Below are 17619 nucleotides of genomic sequence, written 5' to 3' on the forward strand. Positions count from 1 at the left end.
GAGAGTGCGCAGGAGCGGCCTATACAGGAAACTCCTCCCTGCAGTTTGGAATGGCATGGAGGGCATTCCCGAGAGGCGGCTCAGATTAGAACAAAGAACAAAGAAAATTACAGCACAGGAACAGGCCCTTCGGCCCTCCAAGCCTGCGCCGATCCAGATCCTCTATCTAAACATGTCGCCTATTTTCTAAGGGTCTGTATCTCTTTGCTTCCTGCCCATTCATCTATCTGTCTAGATACATCTTAAAAGACGCTATCATGCCCGCGTCTACCACCTCCGCTGGCAATGCGTTCCAGGCACCCACCACCCTCTGCGTAAAGAACTTCCCATGCATATCCCCCCTAAACTTTTCCCCTCTCACTTTGAACTCGTGACCCCTAGTAATTGAATCCCCCACTCTGGGAAAAAGCTTCTTGCTATCCACCCTGTCTATACCTCTCATGATTTTGTACACCTCAATCAGGTCCCACCTCAACCTCCGTCTTTCTAATGAAAATAATCCTAATCTACTCAAGCTCTCTTCATAGCTAGCGCCCTCCATACCAGGCAACATCCTGGTGAACCTCCTCTGCACCCTCTCCAAAGCATCTACATCCTTTTGGCAATGTGGCGACCAGAACTGCACGCAGTATTCCAAATGTGGCCGAACCAAAGTCTTATACAACTGTAACATGACCTGCCAACCCTTGTACTCAATACCTCGTCCGATGAAGGAAAGCATGCCGTATGCCTTCTTGACCACTCTATTGACCTGCGCTGCCACCTGCAGGGAACAATGGACCTGAACACCCAAATCTCTCTGTACATCAATTTTCCCCAGGACTTTTCCATTTACTGTATAGTTCACTCTTGAATTGGATCTTCCAAAATGCATCACCTCGCATTTGCCCTGATTGAACTCCATCTGCCATTTCTCTGCCCAACTCTCCAATCTATCTATATTCTGCTGTATTCTCTGACAGTCCCCTTCACTATCTGCTACTCCACCAATCTTAGTGTCGTCTGCAAACTTGCTAATCAGACCACCTATACTTTCCTCCAAATTATTTATGTAAATCACAAACAACAGTGGTCCCAGCACGGATCCCTGTGGAACACCACTGGTCACACGTCTCCATTTTGAGAAACTCCCTTCCACTGCTACTCTCTGTCTCCTGTTGCCCAGCCAGTTCTTTATCCATCTAGCAAGTACACCCTGGACCCCATGCGACTTCACTTTCTCCATCAGCCTACCATGGGGAACCTCATCAAACGCCTTACTGAAGTCCATGTATATGACATCTACAGCCCTTCCCTCATCAATCAACTTTGTCACTTCCTCAAAGAATTCTATTAAGTTGGTAAGACATGGCCTTCCCTGCACAAAACCATGTTGCCTATCACTGATAAGCCCCATTTTCTTCCAAATGGGAATAGATCCTATCCCTCAGTATCTTCTCCAGCAGCTTCCCTACCACTGACGTCAGGCTCACCGGTCTATAATTACCTGGATTTTCCCTGCTACCCTTCTTAAACAAGGGGACAGCATTAGCAATTCTCCAGTCCTCCGGGACCTTACCCGTGTTTAAGGATGCTGCAAAGATATCTGTTAAGGCCCCAGCTATTTCCTCTCTCGCTTCCCACAGTAACCTGGGATAGATCCCATCCAGACCTGGGGACTTGTCCACCTTAATGCCTTTTAGAATACCCAACACTTCCTCCCTCCTTATGCCGACTTGACCTAGAGTAATCAAACATCTGTCCCTAACCTCAACATCCGTCATGTCCCTCTCCTCGGTGAATACCGATGCAAAGTACTCGTTTAGAATCTCACCCATTTTCTCTGACTCCACGCATAACTTTCCTCCTTTGTCCTTGAGTGGACAATCCTTTCTCTAGTTACCCTCTTGCTCCTTATATATGAATAAAAGGCTTTGGGATTTTCCTTAACCCTGTTTGCTAAAGATATTTCATGACCCCTTTTAGCCCTCTTAATTCCTCGTTTCAGATTGGTCCTACATTCCCGATATTCTTTCAAAGCTTCGTCTTTCTTCAGCCACCTAGACCTTATGTATGCTTCCTTTTTCCTCTTAGCTAGTTTCACAATTTCACCTGTCATCCATGGTTCCCTAATCTTGCCATTTCTATCCCTCATTTTCACAGGAACATGTCTCTCCTGCACGCTAATCAACCTCTCTTTAAAAGACTCCCACATATCAAATGTGGATTTACTTTCAAACAGCTGCTCCCAATCTACATTCCCCAGCTCCTGCCGAATTTTGGTATAGTTGGCCTTCCCCCAATTTAGCACTCTTCCTTTAGGACCACTCTCGTCTTTGTCCATGAGTATTCTAAAACTTACGGAATTGTGATTACTATTCCCAAAGTAGTCCCCTACTGAAACTTCAACAACCTGGCCGGGCTCATTCCCCAACACCAGGTCCAGTATGGCCCCTTCCCGAGTTGGACTATTTACATACTGCTCTAGAAAACCCTCCTGGATGCTCCTTACAAATTCTGCTCCATCTGGACCTCTACACTAAGTGAATCCCAGTCAATGTTGGGAAAATTAAAATCTCCCATCACCACCACCCTGTTGCTCCTACATCTTTCCATAATCTGTTTACATATTTGTACCTCTATCTCACGCTCGCTGTTGGGAGGCCTGTAGTATAGCCCCAACATTGCTACCGCACCCTTCCTATTTCTGAGTTCTGCCCATATTGCCTCACTGCTCGGGTCCTCCATGGTGCCTTCCTTCAGCACAGCTGTGATATCCTCTTTGACCAGTAATGCACCTCCTCCACCCCTTTTACCTCCCTCTCTATCTCACCTGAAGCATCGATATCCTGGGATATTTAGTTGCCAATCATGCCCTTCCCTCAACCAAGTCTCAGTAATAGCAATAACATCATACTCCCAGGTACTAATCCAAGCCCTAAGTTCATCTGCCTTACCTACTACACTTCTTGCATTAAAACAAATGCACCTCAGACCACCAGTCCCTTTGCGTTCATCACCTGCTCCCTGCCTACTCTTTCCCTTAGTCATGCTGACTTCATTATCTAGTTCCTTACAGGCTTTAGTTACTACCTCCTTACTGTCCACTGACCTCCTCATTTGGTTCCCATCTCCCTGCCACATTAGTTTAAACCCTCCCCAACAGCGTTAGCAAAAGCACCCCCAAGGACATTGGTTCCAGTCCGGCCCAGGTGTAGACCGTCCAATTTGTAATAGTCCCACCTCCCCCAGAACCGGTCCCAATGTCCCAAAAATCTGAACCCCTCCCTCCTGCACCATCTCTCAAGCCACGCATTCATCCTGACTATTCTTTCATTTCTACTCTGACTAGCACGTGGCACTGGTAGCAATCCTGAGATTACTACCTCTGAGGTCCTACTTTTTAACTTGGCTCCTAACTCCCTAAATTCTGCTTGTAGGACCTCATCCCGTTTTTTACCTATATCATTGGTGCCTCTGTGCACAATGACAACTAGCTGTTCACCCTCCCCCTTCAGAATGTTCTGCAGCCGATCTGAGACATCCCTGACCCGTGCACCTGGGAGGCAACATACCATTCGGGAGTCTCGTTTTCGACCACAGAACCGCCTATCTACTCCCCTTACAATCAAATCCCCAATGACTATAGCCCTTCCACACTTTTTCCCGCCCTTCCGAACAGCAGAGCCAGCCACAGTGCCATGAACCTGGCTACTGCTGCCTTCCCCTGGTGAGCCATCTCCCTCAACAGTATCCAAAACGGTATACCTGTCTTGGAGGGAGATGACCGCAGGGGACACCTGCGCTGCCTTCCTGCTCTTTCTCTGCCTTTTGGTCACCCATTCCCTTTCTCCCTCAGCAATCCTAATCTGCGGTGTGACCAATTCGCTAAACGTGCTATCCACGACCTCCTCAGCATCACGGATGCTCCAAAGTGAGTCCATCCGCAGCTCCAGAGCCGTCATGCGGTCTAACAAGAGCTGAAGCTGGACACATTTCCTGCACGTGAAGGAGTCAGGGACATCAGCCATGTCCCTTAGCTCCCACTTTGAGCAAGATGAGCATAACACGGTTCTGAGATCTCCTGCCATTTTTAATCTTAAGCTTAACTTAGATAAATGAAAAAGGAACAAAAAGTTTTTACCAATCACACGGTAAATAAAAAAAAGAGAAATAGAAAAAGCCTTACCTTATCTACACACCACCGAGTCCTTTTTTTTGGTTAGAGGAGGAGGGCGGGTGGGAGACACTACACGTGCAGTGTCTCGGGTTCAGAAACGGCCCAAATATATAGGCTTTTTACTTACCCAGAAGCCCCCTGATCCGCCGAAAACAAAAGGAAATTAAGTTTAAGTTGAAACTGACCTTCCCAGCTGATCACTCGCTCGCACTCTCTGCTTCCGAATAAGCTGCTGCAATGAAAGGTAAGTTATTTTAAACGGCCCAAACGGACCGGCTCCCCAGGAGGGTTTCGGGGCCTGGGTCCAATGAGCAGTTACTGCCTGAGTTTTTTTTATTCATTCATGGGATGTGGGCGTCGCTGGCTAGGCCAGCATTTATTGCCCATCTCTATTTGCCCTCGAGAAGGTGGTGTTGAGCTGCCTTCTTGAACCATTGCAGCTCTTCCGAACATGCCCCAGCCCCTTGCAGGCTTGCACTTCATCCAAGGTCCAGAAGACGCAGTAGGCCGCCTCATGGAACTCGACATTAAACTGGCCCTCTGTGACCTCCTCCCACGCGAGCTGCATAAATAACTGGCGTGGAAGGAGTATATATGCGGGACTGGGGTGAGCCCTGTCTTTACCTCCCCCAGATGGTGCAGGTGGGGAAGGAGGAGCTCACCAGAAATGAAGGGCAGGCCATTGATCAAAATAACCCCTTTTTTTTTTACATATTTACAAAAATTACTTTATTAAAAACACAAAAATAAACCAAAACTCAAATTAAAGTGCCATTCTCAGCATCGATGATGCACTCCAGTCCCTGCAGTGCCCACCGGTCACGGAAGGCTGCGCAGTAGCCTCCTAGAGGTCCACTGGCAGAAAGGACCCGCCCACAGTGAGCCTCAAGCTCAGGGCCAGGGACACCGCCCACTCGGTCTTCAGGAAATACACAGCTTTCCCGTACATTTCAGAAGCAGCAACAATGGCCGAGGGGCTGGCAACCTCAGCCACTACTTTTACATATGCCTCTATTGACATGTTGGGATGGATGTAGCTCTTGTCCCTATGCTTTGATGTTATCAGTGCAAACGGTGATGGGGCAGTCGAAGTTGTAACTCTCTGCTCTCTCCTCTCCAGTTGTAGCTCCCACCAGCCTGTCCGGTGTAGCTGTTTCACCTAATTGCACACAGGAAGTGCTCCAAACGCTCCAGCCAATCCTGTGCTGTACCTGCCCTGGAATTGTTTGATGGGATAGTACGTGATAGAAATGGCAAGTGTTTGATTTCAGCTGATCAACAGTAAACAGGAATCTCCTGGTCAATCCATGAAGGCCTTTCACCAGCTGCACTACCAAGTGCCCCCTCACAGTGATGCCCGCTCAAAATCAAACCCCCAAATTTGAAAGATTTACACTGAGCATTTTTGAACAAATCTGATTACATTCTAGAACAAACCGGTGTCTTTTGGTGATCCCTTTGGTGCCAGGGCTACAGGCACCAATCAATTTGTTCAGCATTGTCACACTCAATCGGTCCTGCATTTCCTATTGTTCTTCGGAAGCTGCACATCCCCAATCCACATCCCTCGATAATCTCACCCAAAAAAAAAATCGATCAATCTCCGTTTTCAAAGCTCCAATTGACTCCCAGCATCCATAGCTTTTTGTGGGGCAGTCTTCCAGATTTCCACTATTCTTTTTGTGACTAAGTGCTTCCTGACATCACGCCCAGAACAGCCTGGCTCTAATTTTAAAGTTATACCCCCTTGTTCTTGACTCCTCCCACCCCACACCCCCTCTTTCAGAGGAAAGAGTTTCCCTTTATCTAATAACATTAGCAAATGGAAACTTCTGTGGCTAACGTCAAGAGCATCCTCACACACACAGTGCAATGGACATTTAGAATGGGTGACGTCTGGCTGCAGTTCCAACCTTTATAATTCAAACAGAAGCTGCTCTAGTCTCACACCTGCCCTCATGTGCTGGGTCCAAGTCATTACAAGGTTATTTGTTTGCAAGTAATATAAAAAGCTTAAGTGAGGACAGAGAAATAAAATATAGCGCCTTTCACAACCTCAGAACCTTCCAGCCAATGAAGCACTTTTAAAGTGTAGTCACTGCTGTAACATAGGAAACCTGGAGGCCCATTTGCACACAGCAAGATCCCACAAACAACAAAGGGATAAATGACCAGAACAACTGTTTTAGCAACTCCCCTGCTCTTCTTTGAAATAGTCGCCATGGAATCCTTTACGTCCACTTGAGAGGGCAGATGGGGCCTCAGTTTAACATCTCTACAAAATTCAGCATCTCCAACAGTGCAGTGCTCCCTCAGTACTGCACTGCGTGTGTCAGCCTTGATTATGTGCTCAAGTCTCTGGAGTGGGTCTTGAACCCACAACCTTCTGACTGAGGTGAGAGGGCTATCCACTGAACCACAGCTGACACTACACGATTAAAGGGGTGCAAGTGCTTTCTGTATGAGAACTTATTTGACGAAACCTCTTCTCCTGGGAAGGAATGGAATGAGATGAGAAGCACAAACTGCTGATCACTGGCAAGTTTTAACAAGACAGACCGAGAGAAAAAAACACTTGAAAGGGAGAATATTCTAGTTCCTGTTACCTGGGACTATTGCATCACTAAGGTGCAGTAAACACAAGAAAAATTGGCTGCTATGTTTAAACAAGTTGCCAGGAATGGAGAATTGTAGCTAAGAGGAAAGGTTGGATAGGCTGGGGTTGTTTTCTTTGGAACAGAGGCGGCTGAGGAGAGATTTAATGAAGTGTATAGAATTACGAAGGGCCTGGATAGAGTGGATAGGAAGGGCCAAATTGCCTTAGAGAGGTCAATAAGCAGGGGGCATAGATTTAAAGTAATTGGTAGAAGGATTAGAGGGGAGTCAAGAAGAATTTCTTTTCACTCAGAGGGTGGTGGGGATCTGGAATTCACTGCCTGAAAGTGTGGTCGAGGCAGAAACCCTCATCGCATTTTTAAAAAAACACTTGGATATGCACTTGAGGTGCCGTAACCGACAGGACTACAGACCAAGGCTGGAAGGTGGAATCAGCCAGGATGGCTTTTTACCAGCCAACGTGAACGGGGTAGGTTGAAGGACCTCCTTTTGTGCCGGAAATCTTTCTATATCTTTACCTCACTGCAATTCAAAAATAATCCATTGGCTGTGAAGCAGTGGGGTATGTCCTGAAAGCTGCAATATAAATGGGAATTCATTCTTCAATGATCTTTCAGCATTTATAGACGTGGCCATTTCTACCCTCCCCCCCCCCACCCCCACCGCCCCCCTGATGTCATAGAACCAGAGAATGATTGCAGCACAGAAAGAGGTCATTCAGCCCTCCATGTCCGTGCCACCTCTCACCTAGTCCCACTCCCCTGCCTTTTCCCCATAGCCCGGCAAATTTCTTTTCGGATAATTATCCAGTTCTCCTTTGAAGGCCTTGATTGAACCTGCCTCCACCACACTCTCAGACAGTGCATTCCGAATCCTAAACACACACTGAACCTGCCTCCACCACACTCTCAGACAGTGCATTCCGGATCCTAAACACACACTGAACCTGCCTCCACCACACTCTCAGGCAGTGCATTCCAGACCCTAAACACTCACTGAACCTGCCTCCACCACACTCTCAGGCAGTGCATTCCAGATCCTAAACACTCACTGAACCTACCTGCACCACACTCTCAGGCAGTGCATTCCAGATCCTAAACACTCACTGAACCTGCCTCCACCACACTCTCAGGCAGTGCATTCCAGATCCTAAACACTCACTGAACCTGCCTCCACCACACTCTCAGGCAGTGCATTCCAGATCCTAAACACTTGCTGCATAAAAAAAAAATTGGCAAAAGAAATAACAGTGACATGAGCAACCTTAAATTGGTGTCCTCTGCTTCTGGATCCTTCAGCCAATAGGAACAATTTCTCCCAACATACTCTGTCCAGACCCCTCATGATTTTGAGCACCTCAATCAAATTTCCCCTTAATCTTCTCTTCACCAAGGAGAACTGATGCAGCTTCTCCAACCTACCCATGTAACTGAAGTTCCTCATCCCTGGAACCATTCTCGTGAATCTTTTCTGAACTTTCTCTAATGCCTCAACATCGTTCCTAAAGTGTGGCACCCAGAACTGGGCGCAATACTCCAGTTGAGACCGAACCAGTGTTATACAGGTTTATCATAACTTCCTTGCTTTTGTACCCTATGCCCCTATTTATAAAGCCTAGGATCCCATATGCTTGATCAACTGCTTTCTCAACCTACCCTACAGCCTCCAATGATTTATGCACATATACCCCCAGGTCCCTCTGCTCATGAGTCCGCTTTAGTATTTACTTTATATTGCCTCTCCTCATCCTTCCTACCAAAATGAATCACTTCACACTTCTCTGCCCGCCCATTCCACCAGCCTGTCTATGTCCTCTTGAAATTTATCACTATCCTCCTCACAGTTTGCAATACTGTCAAGTTTTGTGTCATCTGCAAATTTTGAAATTGTGCCCTGCACACCCAAGTCTAGGTCAGTAATATATATCCCAACACAGACCTGGCGAACCCCACTATATTCCTCCAGTCCGAAAAACAACTGCTCACAACTACTCCGTTTCCTGTCACTCAGCCATTTCCGTATCCCTGCTGATACTATCCAGTCAATTCCATGGGCTTTAACTTTGCTGACAAACCTGTTATATGGCACTTTATCTAATGCCTTTTGGAAGTCCATATACATCACATCAACTATTAGCACATCAAAAAAAAAACTCATGCAAGTTAATTAAACACGATTTCTCCTTAACAAATCATGCTGGCTTTTCTTAACTAATCCACACTTGTCCAAGTGACATTAATTTTGTCCCATATTATCATTTCTAAAAAGTCGCCCCCCCCCCCCCCCGCCCCCACTGTTACACTGACTGGTCTGTGGTTGCTGGGCTTGTCCTTACACCCTTTTTAGAACAAGGGTGTGACATTTGCAATTCTCCAGTCCTCTGGCACCACCCCCGAGTTGAAGGAGGATTGGAAGATGATGGCCAGTGCCTCTGCAATTTCCACCCTAACTTCCCCAAGTACCCTTGGATGTACCTCATCCAGGCCTGGTGATTTAATCAACTTTAAGTACAGCCAGCCTTTCTAACACCTCATCAATTTTTACCCCATCCAGCATCTCAACTACATCCTTTTTCACCATGATATGGGCAGCATCTTCTTCCGTGGTAAAGACAGATGCAAAATATTCATTTAGTACCTCAGCCATGTGTAAATACCCTTTTAGATCCCTTATCGATCCCACTCCTCCTTTTACCACCTTTTTACTATTTATATGCCTAAAGATGACTTTTGGATTCCTTTTTATGTTAGGCCTGAGTCTCTTCTCATACTCTCTCTTTGCTTCTCTTATTTGTTTTTTCACTTCCCCTCTGAAACGTCTATATTCAGCCTGGTTCTCAATTGGATTATCCACCTGACATCTGTCATATGCACCCTTTTTCTGCTTCATCTTACTTTCTATCTCTTACATCATCCAGGGAGCATGTTCAAGGAAACTGCCCAACAAACAGAATCTGATAGGAGGACATCAATATTTTAAAGGGACATTGCATTGGACTGTTCCCTCGAAATTGGGGCACACACAAGTCAAGTGATCTGGCCACACACAGGGCCTGAAATTCTGCAGAGGTTCAAGGCAAGTTGTTGGGAAAGGGCTTGGCGTTAATGATAGTTCCTTTAATGTTGGTTTCAAAAGGCAGCTGTCCAGCCCAGCCATGAACAGTGCATACTTGCCTAATGATAGTAACATAAAGGTGTTGGGGGGAGTGGGAGTTGTTGGTGCGGGATATGCAGATAGAAAATCTCCAATACCGGACATTCCCATGATGTCTGGGTTCCGCTATGCACATCTCAGATACCTTTTCAGTTTCAGCAACACACCAATGAGCAAGTGATGCTTCAGTTGGTCAAAGCCTTGATCACATTCTATCTGGAGTAACTGTGTTCAGTCCTAGGCACTGCATTTCAGGAAGGCTATATTGGCCTTAGAGGGGGTGCAGAACAGAGTCATCAGATTGATACTGGGGCTTAAAAGGGATACACTATAGGGTCAAATTGGATAAACCTGGCTTGTGTCATTTTCTTTTTAAAAGGATGAACGGGCAATCTCATTGAACTATGTAAAATTCAGAGGGTTTGACAGGGTGTGTGCTGAGAGGTTGTTCCTCCTGTCTGGAGAGTCTAAAACATAGCCTCAAGATAAGGGGATTGGCCACTTAGGACTGAGATGAGGAGAAATTTCTTCACTCAGAGGGTTGTGAATCATTGGAATTCTCTACCCCAGAAAGCTGTGGATGCTCAGTCGTTCAGTATATTCAAGGCTAAGATCGACAGATACTTGGGCACTGAGGGAATCGGGGGGCATGGGGATAGTGCGGGAAAGTGGAGTTGAGGTAGATCATCAGTCATTATCTTAATGAATGGTGGGGCAAGCTCCATGGGCCTTATAATCTACCCCAGCTCCTATTTTTTTTGTGTTCTTGTGCATTCCCTTGAGTTTAGAAGGTTGAGGGACGGTCTAATCGAGGTGTCTAAAGTGCTAGCTAAATGGACTCTATAGGGTAGACACAGAAAAACGATTTCATCTTGTGGAAAAATCCAGAACAAGAGGGCATAATCTTTGAATGAGGGTGAGGCCATTCAGCTGTGAAAAGGGTAGTAGAAATCTGGAACTCCCCACCCCACAAAAGGCTGTGAGTGCAGGAGGTCAGACAGAACTGGGCTTGTGATGACTACAACAGTTGGATAGCCTGCTGGCACTCATATCAAGATAGACAATGGACTCTGGCTGGTGCCTGGTCCAATCATACACCATAAATCACTCCCATGGACTAAATGTTCATGCCAAATCTCCAAGATTTATATTCAACGTAGATTTTATTTTACCTGCCAGGAATAGAAAATCAGCCAATGTGGTGATGCAAGTGATAAGATGTTGCCTAACAACCAGACGGGCACTAGTTCAAGGCCTAGGTTTGGGCCTCGGCTGAAAGGCCAACAAAGAAAAGGAGGTAGAGGGAGAGAGATATTTTAAAATGATTTCCTCCTCTCCCACTCCCTCTTCACCTGCATCAAAACAAATCAAGGTGATAATTACAGAAAATACAAATCATTTCCACAGAAAATTGGCTTTAAGGAATAAACAGGTACATCTTAAACACAGCCTGCACTTTACAAACACAGGCCTCGATTATCTTACATATGTACAAAGTAACACAAGTTAAGGGCTGACCCCCTCTGGTAATTCTCATGGTGAAAGGTTTAGTGCAATTTAAACCACATCCCAAGTAACCTCAACGTCTGCATCCCATAATATCTTCCTTTTATTTTTAAACTGAATTATTTACAAATCAATTTCTGGTCTATTTACAAATGGAACATTACATGGCATATTTTAACACTGGGCTAACTATCAGACCCAGTATGTAACACTTTTGTAATTTAAAAATCCTCTGGACTTATACAAAGGGGCAGTGCCTGCAGCAATTCCCACCGTCCTGCTCCTCCAGCTGTGCAGTTCTCCCTCCCAGTGCACCCCCCCCAATCCCATTACTCCTTACTCCACCACCCGGTCACCTTCATGGCCAAAGTCAGCATGTCTGGTGAAATAGGTCATTGGATGTGGTGAGGCAGTCCAGAACCAGAACTTTGCAGGCAGGGCACCAGAGATCAATGGCTGCACCCACAATCACACAAGAGAGATGAGCTGCCTCAGTGAAGCAGAGTCACACCAGGCAGAGCACTGATCAACTGAGCCACTGATCAACTGGGAAATCCCTCCACAATCGCCATCCCTTTTAAAAGCCTAAGTTTCTAAAAAACAGAAAACTTTATAAAAAAAATGTTGTTCATTGTATTTCAAAATCCTTTCTGTCAAATTAATTCCACATCCCTGATTTTAACCAAGAAATATCAAGCTCACATCCACTGCCCTTTGGATACAGTGAAAAGTCCAGTTCACACGCAAACCAAAATCATTCCAACAAAACCACTCTTTTTTTTTTTAAGTGATTCAGTCATAATTAGGTGAAGCTCCAACTCTCTGCCTGTGCTACATAACTTCACAGATAACCTGATGCTCAACAACACAGCCATCTCAAATCAAAACATTACAAGGACACAATTCCAACAGGAACACGTTTAAAAACAAACACGCTTGATAGTTTCCATGGGTGAATCTTCCCTGCTCAGTAAAGCCTGTGGACACAGTAGAAAAACCCTTCCAAAATTTAGGATACTGAATGAGTAAAAGTCAGTATGCAGGGCATCAGATCAGTCCCTCATCAGCTGGTCAGTGTTTGACCCTCACATTGTTAATTGCTAGATGTGTTCGAGAATTGGTATTGGTCTAGAATAAAAAACCCGTAACGATTATGCCAATACGTGCAAGAAAGGACTTTAGTGTGAGCCAAACAGTGCCTTTAAAGGGACAGTGCATTAACAGTTTTAAAGATTCACCCCTCCAGGGACAGACTTGTACCCACCAGTACTGTACCCCAGTGTTATACAGTGACAGACCTGTACCCACCAGTACTTTACCACAGTGTTATACAGTGACAGACCTGTACCCACCAGTACTGTACCCCAGTGTTATACAGTGACAGACCTGTACCCACCAGTATTGTACCCCAGTGTTATACAGTGACAGACCTGTACCCACCAGTATTGTACCCCAGTGTTATACAGTGACAGACCTGTACCCACCAGTACTGTACCCCAGTGTTATACAGTGACAGACCTGTACCCACCAGTACTTTACCACAGTGTTATACAGTGACAGACCTGTACCCACCAGTACTGTACCCCAGTGTTCTACAGTGACAGACCTGTACCCACCAGTATTGTACCCCAGTGTTATACAGTGACAGACCTGTACCCACCAGTACTTTACCACAGTGTTATACAGTGACAGACCTGTACCCACCAGTATTGTACCCCAGTGTTATACAGTGACAGACCTGTACCCACCAGTATTGTACCTCAGTGTTATACAGTGACAGACCTGTACCCACCAGTACTGTACCACAGTGTTATACAGTGACAGACCTGTACGCACCAGTACTGTACCACAGTGTTATACAGTGACAGACCTGTACCCACCAGTACTGTACCCCAGTTTTATACGGTCAGACCTGTACCCACCAGTACTGTACCACAGTGTTATACAGTAACAGACCTGTACCCACCAGTACTGTACCCCAGTGTTATATAGTGTCAGACTTGTACCCATCAATACTGTACCCCAGTGTTATACAGAGACAGACCTGTACCCACCAGTACTGTACCCCAGTGTTATATAGTGTCAGACTTGTACCCATCAATACTGTACCCCAGTGTTATACAGTAACAGACCTGTACCCACCAGTACTGTACCCCAGTGTTATATAGTGTCAGACTTGTACCCATCAATACTGTACCCCAGTGTTATACAGCGACAGACCTGTCCCCACCAGTATTGTACCAGTGTTATTCAGCTGAAAGTGTTTTCTCCAGCTACAGGTTTGGAAGTATCTGTAACTGGGGTTGGGTGTCATCACAGTTCAAGTGGCCCTATATGTTCAGAGTTTGTTCACTGTTACAGGTTTGTGAAATGCTGAGATGGATTTGTTGAGAGACCGCTGTATGTATATTTGTGTGGTTGTAAATATTAAGGCAGCATAGAACTGAACTATAACAACCAAGCATGTGAGGTGCGATACTCTATGTACCATCATATTACCAAGAGCTCCTCTAGTGGTGTGTGGCTGGGACCTTCGCTCAAGGCACTGCCTGATGCCTGGCTACAGCATTAGATCCTTACACACCTCAACAAGTGAGACTACACACTGAGCATCAGCAGACTATTCCACTGTGGAGGGGACCACACCTGGCCTTTACTTGCCATCCAGCATGGCTCAATACTGCACCACGTTTACAGCCATCGGGAATTTAGAGGGGAGAAGAACTTTGAAGGTTAAATCCTCAACAATTACAAACAGCTGCCTAGAAACCAGTGACATCAGAAACAACTCATGACAACCAAAGGTTGAATTCCATTACTTAACAGGAAAGAAATCTCAAATTATAATTGCATTTTTTTTTTTAATAGGACGAGAGGGACAGCAAATAAAAAGAGGGACAAAATGTGTTCTATTGAACCACACACCCTTCCAAGGTTTGACAGCGTGACACTTTAGTGGAACCGACACCTAGATTTTTGCATAGTGACTTTTCAAACTTGAGGCCTCAGCCTACTCACATGACGATTTTAATCTTTGGTGACTGGTTCACTCGTACTCGGTGGTCTAACTATCGAGCTCAGGAGGGGTTTACCTGCCATGTTTTTGCTCGACGGACATGTCTGAATTGCATTGCTATGACAGTGGAGCCATGGCTCAGGAACCCCCCACCCACTACACTCCCTCCCCCCCGCTACTCCCCATCCCACTCACTGGCAGTCCTCTGCAATTTACCAACATTCACACGTTCCCCTGCATTCCATTGACAATGGGCAGAGTCAACACTCGAAGTAACAAATAATCTATAGCATCTCTTTACTTAGAAGTCCTGCTTCATAATCACAGATCTACTTTAAATAAGAGAGTGCAGAACGTGTCATTGCCTTGGTCCAGTCTCCTCTGCCAAGTCCCAGATTTTAATGAGCTTACTACCAAAGGAACAAGAGCTTGTGGAGAGTTTAGGTGAGTGAGAAGAGGCCAATAGTTCCAGGTCTTGGACTATATACACATTCAACGTACGGTGAATCCTGCACCATTGAGTTTTGTCAAGAAGGCATATGTTCAATGCAGGACCAAAACAGGACAGAGCTGGTCCCATAAAGTTTTCAAAACACCTTTTCCTTTTCCCATTGTGCATGATTGTCTCTACGACCTGCCAGAATTGCCAGGCCTCCAACTAGTCATTCACTGAAGCGTTTCTTGGGCCCGGTTCGAGCTCGATTGGACCTCCTAATGTCTTGTTTGGAGTCCTTACACTTCTGGCAGATGAAAACCTCGGGAACATTCGATTTCCTGATTTTAGCACATGAGAGGTGGATCCAGGTGCCGCACTCATTGCATTCAATCATCGGCCTGCCAGCAAAAGGCTTCATACAGAAACACGTGATCAGATCCCAGGAATCATCATCTGAAAAAAGCCAATGGTCAATATATCAGACACAACACCCAACAAAAACTACATCTAGATTTGCATATGACACCAAAGTGAGGGTGAAATGGTCAATATTGAGGACTACAACAATTTACAGGATGACGGTAACAAACTTGGAGACTGGGCACATGACTTCATTGAAATTCATTTGCCAATTAAGTGTGAGGTATAACATGTTGTTAAGAAAGTTAAGGAGGTCACATATTACTTGGAATGGGATAGAGGAGCAAAGGGATTTCAGAATACAAATACACAGACCACCAAGAGTAGTGGCACAGGTTAATAAGGGCATAAACAAGCAAATCAATCATCACTGTAGTTTTTTTCTTATTCATTCATGGGATGTGAGCAATCCCTTATTACCTTTGAGGTGGTGGTAGACAGTTCTGGTATCATCCTTGTAAATAATCTTTGCACCCTCTCCGGTGCCTCTATATCCTTTCTAAAATATGGCAACTAGAATTGTACACAGTTCCCCAAGTGTGGTTTAACCAAGGCTTGATACAAGTTTAGTATAACTTCTCTAACTGCCAATTCTATCCCTCTAGAAATAATTCCAGACCACAGGGCCGTGCGACTGAAGACACTGTTGCCAATGGCGAAATAATGGAAATCGGGAATGTGCAAAAAGGCAGATTTGGAGGAACACAGAGATATCGGAGAGTTGTAGGACTGGAGGGGGTTACAGAGATATCGGAGAGTTGTAGGACTGGAGGGGGTTACAGAGATATTGGAGGGTTGTAGGGCTGGAGGGATTACAGAGATAGGGAGAAGTGAGGCCAGGGGGACACTGTCCGTTTCATGAAACTAAGGATGAGAATTTTAAAGTTGAAGCCGGACTGGGAGCCAATACAGGTCAGTGAGCACAGCAGGTGATGGGTGGATGGGACATGATGCGAGTTAGAATATGGGACTGCAAAGTTTTGGATGAGCTAATAGGGTAGAGGTGGAAGGTGGGAGGCTTGCGAGGAGAGCATTGGGAAGTACTCCAGTGACAACGATGCTAGACCTGGTCTCAGGCGTATAGAATTACTCAAAAATGGAATTCGTTTGGCCACTGTGGTGCAGGAAGTTCTACAGGAGAAAGGAACAGTCAAGGCCCAAAGTGCAGAACATTACCAAGGCTCAAATAGAGTGGAAGAGAAGGTAAGATGTCATAGTTAGAAGACATATGCTTGGGTTCTTTGAGCCACAGGTTTAAGGAAAACAGAAGTGAACAGTTCATGTTCGGAGATCCTGGAAGCACAAAGTAAAGGGTAGGGTACGCTGCAATGAGTTTCAATTTGAACGTACTAAAAGTGCATTTAAGGCTTAGAAGAAATGAGAGAATATGGCTCAGAGGAGCAAACATGGTAATATTAATAAGATAGAGGGACAGAATGGTCTTCCAGCTCTTCTCACGATCAGCAAGTCCATCAGGAAATTTACCTTCAATCTTGAAGTTTTCCGTGGAGACTGTGACTGTGTCAGGAGGACCTGTAAGAAAACCGTGACGCCCAATTAGCCATCTCTTCCCTGAAGGGTTATTTATTTCATATAAAAAAAGCATCCAAGCTCTCTTAGAAATAGGAAAAGACCATTCTAAAGCCTGGCTACCCGACCCAAACCCAACAAGACCCGACTACATGTCCGGGTCTATATTCCAAGTCCAGCATTCGGGTTGGGTCGGGCTGGACAGTGCTGCCTCCGGGAACTCACAGGATCAGGCTCATCCATGCTTCCGCACTGCAGGAATATCCTGCTGCTGGAATGGATGAATGATATTCATGTTGGGGTCGGGTGCAAAAATAAATTCAAGGACTCGGGCCCAGGTTGGCTGTGGTCAGGTCGGGTTTTAATTTTATACCTGACCCAGGCTTTAGACCATTCAGTCCCTCAAGCCTGTTCTGCTATTCGGTAGATCATGGCTCATCTGTATCTTATCTCCACCTACCCACCTTGGTTCTGTAACATTTACGCAACAAAAATCTATCAATAAATCTCGTTTTGAAGGTGAGGGATTGCTGTTCCACATGCACTCAGCCCACCACCACCCACATTGGGGCCAAGTGTTAGGAATAGATATACGCTTATTTTTGAAGGTATAGAATGTTCTCAATCTACAAACCAAATGTCCAAGAGGACAGGCCACCAGATCCTATCTCATGGCCAAGACAGCACTTCAGTCAATGCTACCTTCCTGCGCTGAGTGACTAAAAGAAATGAAAGACTTGTATTTGCATAGCATTTGTACGGCCTCAGGACATCCCCAGGGTG

General features: G+C 45.6%; 1 long non-coding RNA gene across 1 annotated transcript; it reads right to left on the reverse strand.

The window, feature by feature from the left end:
• Positions 1–11072: 11072 nt before the first annotated feature.
• LOC137375487 (uncharacterized) lies at positions 11073–16843 on the reverse strand. The gene is made up of 2 exons (XR_010976003.1): positions 16792–16843; positions 11073–15339 (listed from the first exon to the last, which is right to left on the reverse strand). It is a non-coding gene; the product is annotated as an uncharacterized lncRNA (long non-coding RNA).
• Between the last annotated feature and the right edge of the window lie 776 nt (positions 16844–17619).

This window comes from Heterodontus francisci, chromosome 11, assembly GCF_036365525.1.
Source record: "Heterodontus francisci isolate sHetFra1 chromosome 11, sHetFra1.hap1, whole genome shotgun sequence".
NCBI lineage: Eukaryota > Metazoa > Chordata > Chondrichthyes > Heterodontiformes > Heterodontidae > Heterodontus > Heterodontus francisci.